This window comes from Neopelma chrysocephalum, unplaced genomic scaffold (genome assembly GCF_003984885.1).
Source record: "Neopelma chrysocephalum unplaced genomic scaffold, ASM398488v2 Primary Assembly neopelma1_130, whole genome shotgun sequence".
In the NCBI taxonomy this organism is placed as follows: domain Eukaryota; kingdom Metazoa; phylum Chordata; class Aves; order Passeriformes; family Pipridae; genus Neopelma; species Neopelma chrysocephalum.
The window spans coordinates 454,661-463,973 of record NW_020897792.1 but is presented as its reverse complement, the minus strand read 5'-3'; the positions used below and the strand labels follow the sequence as shown (position 1 = coordinate 463,973).

Below are 9,313 nucleotides of genomic sequence, written 5' to 3'. Positions count from 1 at the left end.
CTGCTTTCTCCTTTCCAAGCTCGGCCTGTATCTGTTCTCAGCCAGTCCAGCAGTAACATATTTTTGTGCCATTTGGGGAAATTCTCACAGAGAGGAGTCTCTGATTCAAGGGGGGAGTCCATAACATCTGTGTGAGTGAGAGTTTCTGGGCACCAAGAAAACAGGGAGCAAGTCCAGGTTGTGGACTCCCCATCCCTGGAAGTGTTCAAGGCCAGATTGGACAGGGCTTGGAGCAACCTGGGCTAGTGGAAGATGACCCTGCCTGTGGCAGAGGGTTGGAGTGAGATGATCTCTAAGATTCCTTCCAACCCAAACCATTTAATGGTTTCTAGTCAGTCCTTAGTGAAGGCAAGAAGTTTTTGAAGGAAGAAATTCAGACAAGTCACCCTGGGAGTGAGACCAGGAGTCTCTTGGGTGCCTTAGAACCTGTGTTTGTCATGGCTTCATTCCCCTTCCCAGTTTAGGAGAAAACCCATGGAGAAGACCCCCGGGAAGAGCAGGGTGGGGAAGGGATTATGGTCAGATTTGCCCACAGACTGTGAAGCAGCCAAGGCTTCCACCATGTCCTAAAGGTCTCCACCATCTCCAAAATGTCCCCACCATCCCCATAAGGTTTCCACCATCCCCATAAGGTCTCCACCATCCCCATAAGGTTTCCACTATCCCCATAAGGTTTCCATCACCTCCAAAAGGTCTCCACCATCCCCATAATGTTTCCACCATTCCCATAAGGTCTCCACCATTCCCATAATGTTTCCACCATCCCAAAAGGTCTCCACCATCCCCATAAGGTTTCCACCATCCCCATAAGGTTTCCATCATCTCCAAAATGTCTCCACCATCTCCAAAAGGTCTCCACCATCCCCATAAGGTTTCCACCATCTCCAAAAGGTTTCCACCATCCCCATAAGTTTTCCACCATCCCAAAAAGGTTCCTGCTGCCCCTGTGGGAATGGGGGTTGTTGGATCAGCTCTTCTGCCCGACCCAAAGCCGTGGCAGGAGGTGAGGAAGCAGCAGGCTGAGCTTTCAGTAGGATTGTGACCCCGCTGGCTTTCAACCCACCCTAAAACCCAGGGCACCACGGAGGTGCTGGGGCAGTTGTGCTGGTGCCTCCAGCCTGTTATCTTTAAATTATTTTTCTTTTTTTTAGATTTAGCTATTCCAAACCCTTTGCTCAGTCCCTTCTAAGAGGAAATCCAGGAAAACTGTGTTTGCCTTTGCTGTGATCTGAAGGTCAGTGAAGTGGAGTTCTATGTGGGTAAAGCACCTCCCTTCCCTGCAGAGAAAGCTTTCCACCTTCAACCCAAAATCTGTTGTTTTCTCGAGTGGTTGAGGGTGTTTTGGGTTTTTTTTCTTTTTTTTTTTGTGTTGGTTTGAATATTTTGGGGGTTTTTTTGGGTGTTGTTTTTGGAGGAGGGTTGTGAGGTTTTTCTTGAGGGGGTTTTGGAGTGGGGTTGGGTTTTATTTTGGGAGGGTTTTTTTGGTTGGTTGGTTTTAGGGGTTTTTTTTTGGCTATTTTTGTGTTTTGTTATTTTGGGATAGCTTTTTTGGTTTGGGGGAGGTTGATTTTTGGGTGTTATTTTGGTTTTTTTTGGGGGAGGTTGAGTTTTTTTGTTTGTTTTCAGGGATTTTTGGACTTTTTCTTGGGAGGGTTTTTTTGGGGGGGGTTGGATTTTTGGGGGAGTTTAGGGGCGTTTTGTGGGTTGTTTTGTTTGGGGTTTTTTTGTCTTTTTTTGAGGATTTCAGAGTTTTTTGGTGGGTTTTCTTGTTTTTTATAGGGGGAGGGTTTTTTTGTTTGTTTTTTTTTCTGAGGGATCAGGCTTTTTTGTTTGTTTTGGTTGGTTGGTTTTGGTTTTTTTTCTCTCCAAATAAACACCACAGCACAGTGCTGGCCCTCCAGGGAGGGGGGGTTTGGCAAGGAGGCAATGATGGGGTGTCTCAGCCCCTCTCCCACTCTCTGTGTTTTCCAAAGGCCTCATCCTTGCTGCATCCTGCCTTTAGTGCTCCTGCCATCCCTGTTGGCTCCATGTGCAGCACACAAGTGCCTGTAAAGGGCTTGGAAGAGGAAAAATAGGTAGATTAGGAGAATCACAGATTGGGTGGAGGTAATAATTAATGGTAATAAGACTGTGAGTGGGACCCTCCTTGGGCTGGGTTATAAAGACCCTCCAAACCCCCCTACCCCTGCAGAGTGACCCCTTTGCTCACTCTTTGTCTTTCATCCTCCCGTGCACCAATTCCTTCTCTGGCTTCCCATTTTTTCCTCCTCCTCCCTGGAATTTGGATCAGGTGCCCCTTTCTGTGGCCAGAATATGCCTCCTCTGTATCTTCCACCTAGCTTGTCACGTGTAAAGAAAAAGAGGGGGGAATAATAATGATAATAATGATAATTTTAATCCCTTGTCAGCCCTCTGATGACACTCACTGTGTCCTCCCACCCCAAAGCCACAGGAAGCAGAGCCCAGCTCCCAGAGGCTGTCAGCATGAGGAAACAGGATCCCAAACAATGCCCTCAGTGCTTTCCAGGAGGGCAATCCCTGGGGTGTTCTCCCACCCAAGAACCACCTCACAAAGAAGTGTAATTTCTCTTGTCCTTTGGAGCCACAGATGCTGTTTAAAATCCTCTCCCACCCTCGTCCCCACGTGCCCTGTCCATGGGGGGACAAGGGGAGTGCTCAGCACACACCCTGATACCTCATCCCGTGTGGAATTTAAGCTGCTCCATGATCCGTTTCATTTCTGGCAGCAGTGGGGAAAAAGAGAGCCTCCAAAATCTATAAATCAACCATCTCTCAAATTGTGTGGGATTAAGGAAAAGGTGCAGAATAGAAATAATTTCCATGGGGGAAAGCAAATGATTTCATTTGCCCAGGAAAAGAATGTCTTCATTGGTGTCTTCCAGAGACTCTAAAAAGAATTAAATGAGGGCTCAAAGGATGTAATTCTCACAGAATCATGGAATCTTGCAAGGGTTTGGGTTGGGAGGGTCCTTAAAGCTCATCCCAGACCAACCTCCATGGGCAGGGACACCTTCCACTATCCCAGATTGCTCCAAGCCCTGTCCAGCCTGGCCTTGGGCACTTCCAGGGATGCAGGGGCAGCCAGACCTGAGGGTGGTTTCTCTGGGGGAAAAGTGGGTGGAAGAAATTTCCCTCCTCCCCTGTGTCCTGGCTGTTTATGCTTTTCCTACCGCTGCTGTTCACTGCCCCTCTCCTCACGTTGGTACCTCCTTGTCCCCCCACCACAGCCCCCAAAACCTCACATCCAAAATGAAGCACTGGAAGAGGCCAAACACCAAAACCTGTCACGGGGCAGTTTATTGCTAACTTTTCAACCCGATGTGGGATGCTATCCAGCATTTAAGACAGAAACTAAAACTTTTGATTCTCTCCCCGCCAAAATACAAAGCAAAACCCAGCAACAGGCCCTGTCCTGTCAGCTGTGATCCCACCAGTGTCTGTGGGGCAGGGGTCCTCTGGCAGGGCTGGGAGGTGGTGGAGATGGATGGTGGCCTCTTCACAGCCTGCAAACTCTCATCCAATTATCGTTATTGTTATTATTGTTATTATTATACCTCCTGCTCTGCTGCAAATAAGCCTGTGGAGGTGTTTTCTGGGTCTTTTGTTGGGCTTTTTGGAGTTGTCTCAGAACTGGATGTCAAATTTCTGGCAGCTCTGAAATAAGTGGTGGTGAGAGTCCTGCCTCTTCGAGGACCCTGTGGTCATGTTGCTCATGGGAGGAGGCTCTTTGTGTGTTTGTGCTGGTTCCCAGACACCACAAATCCCACCCCTGAAGCCTGGGCACTGCCGTGGATCGTGCCTGAGGTGCTCTGCCTGCTCCAGGCCATCTGTAGTCAGCCATGCCACTCCTTATTCTTGGAGTTTTCTGCCTTCCACCTCCATTCCCATCCCTTCCTCACATTTGGTGAGGTGGAATTCAGCCCATTTCCCCCCCAGACAGTAGCAGCAATTCCCTGGATCCATGTTGCAGGGGTATCCTGGCTGGAAGCAGGGACTGGCCAGCTCCAGCCACCCTGGAGATCTTCAGCCAAAAATAGCAGGATTTGGCCAAATCTGCAGCTCCCTGGTGCTCCCCACCCCCTGGAGATGACACACCCTCCCTCACCCACCATCACCTGTGTTTTCTCGGCATGCAGCCCCTCCATCCCTGACTCTGGCATTGCCAGACCCGATGTTTTTTCACTATAAGACACCAAAACTCTTGTTTGAAGAGCGGAAGGTGCAGCCAGTCAACGGGTGCTGCACTGAGATAGCGCTAAATTCAGCTCTAATTGCTCATTTAAACTAATTAATTTACCAAACCCAAGGAATTTTGAAAGGCTCCTTAGGAGTCTTACCCTCCCTTGTCCCAAGCATGGGATAGAGGGCGGGCAGGGAGCCCCACAGCTGCTTTCTTACAGCCTCCTCTGAGCTGCTGATGGCATCTCACGCCAGGAGCAGGGGATGCCAGGCCAGTCTGATCTGCTCTGGCAATTCCCTGGTCTCCAAGCATCCTTCCCCCCCCGCCTTCTGGAGCACCAGCGTGTTCAGCGTTCCAGGGTTTCGGCATCCGAGTTGCCTGACGGCTTTGGAAGGGAGTAAACATCCATCCTGCTGACACGGCAACAAAACCGGTGCGGCTGGAAGAGAGGAGTCAGCAGCAGATGTGCCCCTGCAAACTGCTCCCTGTGATGAATGCTCTTCCCAGATACTGCTAATCCTTTTTTCTCTCGCTCCTAGGCCTCCTTAATTGTGCTCCCCTGTGATTAAATAACTCTTTGAAGGCATCACTGGGAGTTGTTTCATCCACGTGGGAATGGCGCTCGCCAGGATCGCGGCCTTTGGCTCTGGGCACACGGAGCTTGCTTTGCAAAGGGGGTGGGACAGAGTGGTGTCCGGGGTGCTCTGGTGACCCCAAAGTGCTCTGAGTTTTGGGTGACCCCGAAAAGGTTCTGAGGAGACCCCCAGGATGGTCAGTGGGCTTGGTGGAGATGCAGCGGGATGCCCCACGTGATCCCCAAGGATGACAAATTCCCAGGGAGCTGCTGCTTTCCTGGGGGTGCTTCCTCTCCCAGGCACCCAGGAAGAGCATGGGTGTAGAGAGGAGAGAGGAAGCCGAGTGAGGTCACTTGGTTTGTTCAGACTGGAGAAGAGGAGACTGAGGGGAGACCTCATTGTGGTCTCCAGCATCCTCCCAAGGGGCAGTGGAGGGGCAGGTGTTGATCACTTCGCTCTCCTGATCAGTGGCAGGACTTGAGGGAATGGCTGGAGCTGTGCCAGGGAGGTTTAGGTTGGATCTTAAGGAAAGGTTCTTCCCCCAGAGGGTGGGTGGGCACTGACCAGGCTCCCCAGGGTTTGGTCACAGCCCCAAGGCTGCCAGAGCTCCAGGAGGGTTTGGACAACACCCTCAGGGACAGGGTGGGATTGTTGGGGTGTCCTGGACCGGGCTGGACTGGATGGTCCTTGTGGATCCCTTCCAGCTCAGGATATTCTGTGATTCTGTGGTTGGGCTGATGTGTTAAATCAGGCCACCTTGCCATGGGCTGAGGGCAGGTGGGTGCTGCTTTCCAGCTTCCACAGGCTTCCCTGAAACCAAAGCCTGGTTTTCTGAGGGATGCTGAAGCCTTGGTCTGCAGGAGGGACACAAAAACAACCCCAGGAAGGTTTAGAGAGTGTCTGAGGGGCTTTACCAAAATGCAGATTAGGAGGGAACTTAGAATCAAAGTATCACTGCATGGCTTGGGTTGGAAGGGACCTCAAAGCCCATGTCATTCCAGGTTGCTCCAAGCCTCATCCAGCCCAGGCACAGCCTGTCCCATCCCTGCCCACCCTGGAGCTCATGCCTGGGCTCCTGGAGGTGGAGGAGGCAGGTCCATAGATAGAGTCAAGTGATTGCCTGAATGTTCGTGTATCGGCAGGCAAGACACAACAGGCCCTTGTTGCAAAGTGCTTACATCCATAAAGGAGGGAAATAAATTAACAGATGCTTGTTAATTGACTTAATTACCCACCAGCAAACAGGAGACTGGGAGCACATCAATTAAAAAAATGTTTTGAGAAGCGTCTCATTGTAATTCTTTTCCACGTGCAAACCACACTGGTCTCTTCTGTCTACAATAGACTCCCCCAAGACAAGAAATGGGTTTTCATTACACAGGGAGGGATCAAAGTCTGAAAATGAGGGTTGTGGCTCAAAATGAGCCCTAAATTTATGCCCTCTTCCCAAAAGCAGGCTTGGGCCAGTATTTAACATAAAGCCACGCCAGGAGTGATTGCAACTAACCCTCCTTGAGCAAGAGAAATCCAGCAGCCAAGGTAATCCTTGTTTTCCAGTAAGGAGCAGGCATGAAGGAGGTAGGGCTGGGGAACTCTTAAAGGTATTTTTATTGATTTTTTTTTTTAAAGGTGCTCAAGAAGAAGCGAAATGGAAAAACTGAAGACTCGTTCCTGTGCCACGGATGTGTCCAGCCTGGGAGTGTGGGATGACTCTGTTGTGCTCCTGATGGGGCTGATGCTTGGTGCAAATACCCACAGCTGAGCACTGAGCCAGGTGGATAAATAAGAATTCAGAGGCTTGTGGCTAAATCCATAATTTTTTGTCCCAGGGTGGGTGCAGGAGGTCCTGTGCCAACACTGAAGCAAACAGTGCCATAGAATCATGGAATTGCTTGGGTTGGAAAGGACCCTAAAGGTCCCTAAAGGTTGGAAAGGACCCTAAAGCCCTGCCGTGGGCAGGGACACTTTACACTAGCCCAGTTTACTCCGAGCCCTGTCAGTCCCTTATGCACCAACATCCCTGCTGCAAACTGCCTGTGCACCCACCTTGAGCTCCCCCCAGCCTGGTACCTGCCCTTTTCCAGCCTCCTTTCTCCATGTGTTTGCCCTGTTCCTGGACTGGCAGGGGCGGCTGTGCGGAAAAACCAGCGTGGGCTCCCCTGGGCCTGCTGGCAGTCGGTCTCCCGGGCCGTTATCTGCGTATCATGATTAATGAGTGTCCCCAGGGCAGGCAGGTTATGAAAGAAGCCCCATTATCCTGCCCCTTGCTGCCTCCCTGACGTCAATGTGACGTGGGGCAACCCGAGGAGGAGCGCAGACTTTGGGTGCAACCAGAAAAAAAAAAACACCAACGAAAGGGTGGAGCAGGCGGCAATAAGAGATGAAGGGAGATTGTCTTATCACCCAGAGCTGGCAGCTGGAGTGAATTTCCTCTCCCCAGTGCAGACTCTGCAGCGTGGGTGATGTTCTCCCATCGTTCAGGTCCCGTGGATCGTGGGCAGCACTGGGGTGGGTGCAGGAGAGGGGGGTCAGCGGGACCAGGTCTGCGCCTCGCCTTGCTCAGATCTGATGGCACGTGGATTTTCAATCACACAGGGCTGAGGTTACACCACATACCTTTTACCACAACCTCCTGACGTGCATTGGCTGTTTTTCTATCCTTGGTGCTTGCGGCGGTTGCTGAATGCGGGTGACACTTGGGGACACGGCCTGGAAGAAACACCCTCACTGTGCTGACCAGTGCTCAGCTGGGGACTGCTGGGATGTCCCCAGGGTCACGAGTGTGAGCTGGAGGTTGTGGCCAAACACCCACTGAGCGGTGGAGATGGAGAGACTGGGAGGGGAGGGGGAGAGGCAGCCTCCCAAACACGGTGGCAGCGTAAGGCACTGGGATGCTCTCCTTGCTCCTGTTTGGGAATATCAGCCTCGTGTCTGGAGAGAGTCAGACACCGGGATGGCACCTTTGCTCTGCCTGTTCCTCAGTCTCCCACAAGCAATGAGGGCACGTTGCAGCCCTGGTGCTACAGCCCCGAGGGAAGGATGCAGCTTCCAGCACAGGAGCTGTGCATCCTCCAGCCTGGAGCCCGTGCGAGATAAGCAGCAGCTCCACAAGCACTCGGTGCCCTGCCAGGTACACAGCCACCCTGCCACCTGGCACTGCTCCTGGTTCAGTGCCTGGGACACTGATAAGACGGATAACTCCGGGAGCCGGACCATTGCACTCCCCTCCCTTTTGGAAGCACTGCAGGAACCCATCAGAGGGCGGCAGGGAGTGGAGCGGAACACGCCGAGGTCGTGGTGGGACCAGGCTCTCAGTGCTTGGCTGCTCTGTCCTGCCCTGGAGGAGCGGGAGCCAGGCGGGCTCCCTGCCAGCCCGTGGGTTCCCTGCCAGCCTCCCGTGACCGGTTTCCAAGCCCGGTGTGTCTTTCAGCAGGACGTGCAGTTCAGCACCTGCTCGTTCAGGCCCCTGGTTGCCACGTTACCTATTTGTCAGGATGCCTGTTTGACTCTCTGAAATGTGCCTGTCCGGCTCCTCTGGCATCCAACAAGCTGCTGCCTGCCTCGTGCGCTCTCCAGATTTGGGTTCCTCCTTGGAAAGCGGCCACGTCGCCAGCTATTTTTGGAACAGAGGCGTCTATTGTCTCGTGCTGTTCCCTGCTGGGTTCAGCTCCTGGCTCCCCAGGGCCCCCCAGCACCCTCTCCCTTCCCGTGGCATCACTCCTGGGTTCCCCAAGGCATCTCCAGTGCCCGGCACTGCTGCAGCCCCGCGAGGCCTGGCAGAGCCCCTGCCACGTTTTGGGGATGCCCTGAGCCCGTGTCTGCCCCACGAGCCATCGAGGGGGTCCAGAAGAGAGGTGGAGCAGGGTGTGTGAGATGCCCACCTCCAATCTGGTGTGATCCTCCTGTGATCCTGCGAGCCAGCCAAGCACAGGGAAGGACCTGGACCCCACCTCCCCAGTCTGAAGCCAGGTATGGATCTGAGCGGCAAGGTCTCCAAGCAGGATGGGTGGCAGATGGATTTTGGGGTCGGCCCCGGCATTAGCCAACACAGAGAGTGATTTCCAGGCAGGCTGGATGCTCTTGGCAGGTTGGAGTTGGAAGCTCCTCTGCAGTCCTTGGACTGTCCTTCCTTCTCCTGCTCCACAGCCCTCGGAACTGGGCTGAGTTTTGCAGCTGGGCTGGTGCTCCCCCAGCTCAGAACCACCTTCAGCCAAAAGCTACCCCTCTCAGATTCCACAGAAACGTTGGGTTCCCTTTGCTGCCCGTTTATTTGTGCCTCTTCCAGAATTAAAAAAAAAAGTAAATTCTGAAAAAATCGAAAACTCACCAATTCTCAACTGTGTCTGTTGGCAGAGGAGAGCAGGGCAGGGGTGGAGAGGGGAGACAGGACAGAGCTCTTTCAGCCTGAATCCACCTGCATGGACAATTCTCCACCCAGCCCCGACCATGGCCTGGCCAGGAGAATTCCTCCTGTGCCTCTGGAGCGCTTCCATCCCCACGCACCCATGTGTCCCTGCTCGCAGAGTGGGGTCAGCAC

General features: G+C 52.8%; 1 long non-coding RNA gene across 1 annotated transcript; it reads left to right on the top strand.

The window, feature by feature from the left end:
* Positions 1-1,156: 1,156 nt before the first annotated feature.
* LOC113974998 lies at positions 1,157-6,567 on the top strand. The gene is made up of 3 exons (XR_003536731.1): positions 1,157-1,234; positions 4,741-4,878; positions 6,406-6,567. It is a non-coding gene; the product is annotated as an uncharacterized LOC113974998 (long non-coding RNA).
* The last annotated feature ends 2,746 nt before the right edge of the window (positions 6,568-9,313 follow it).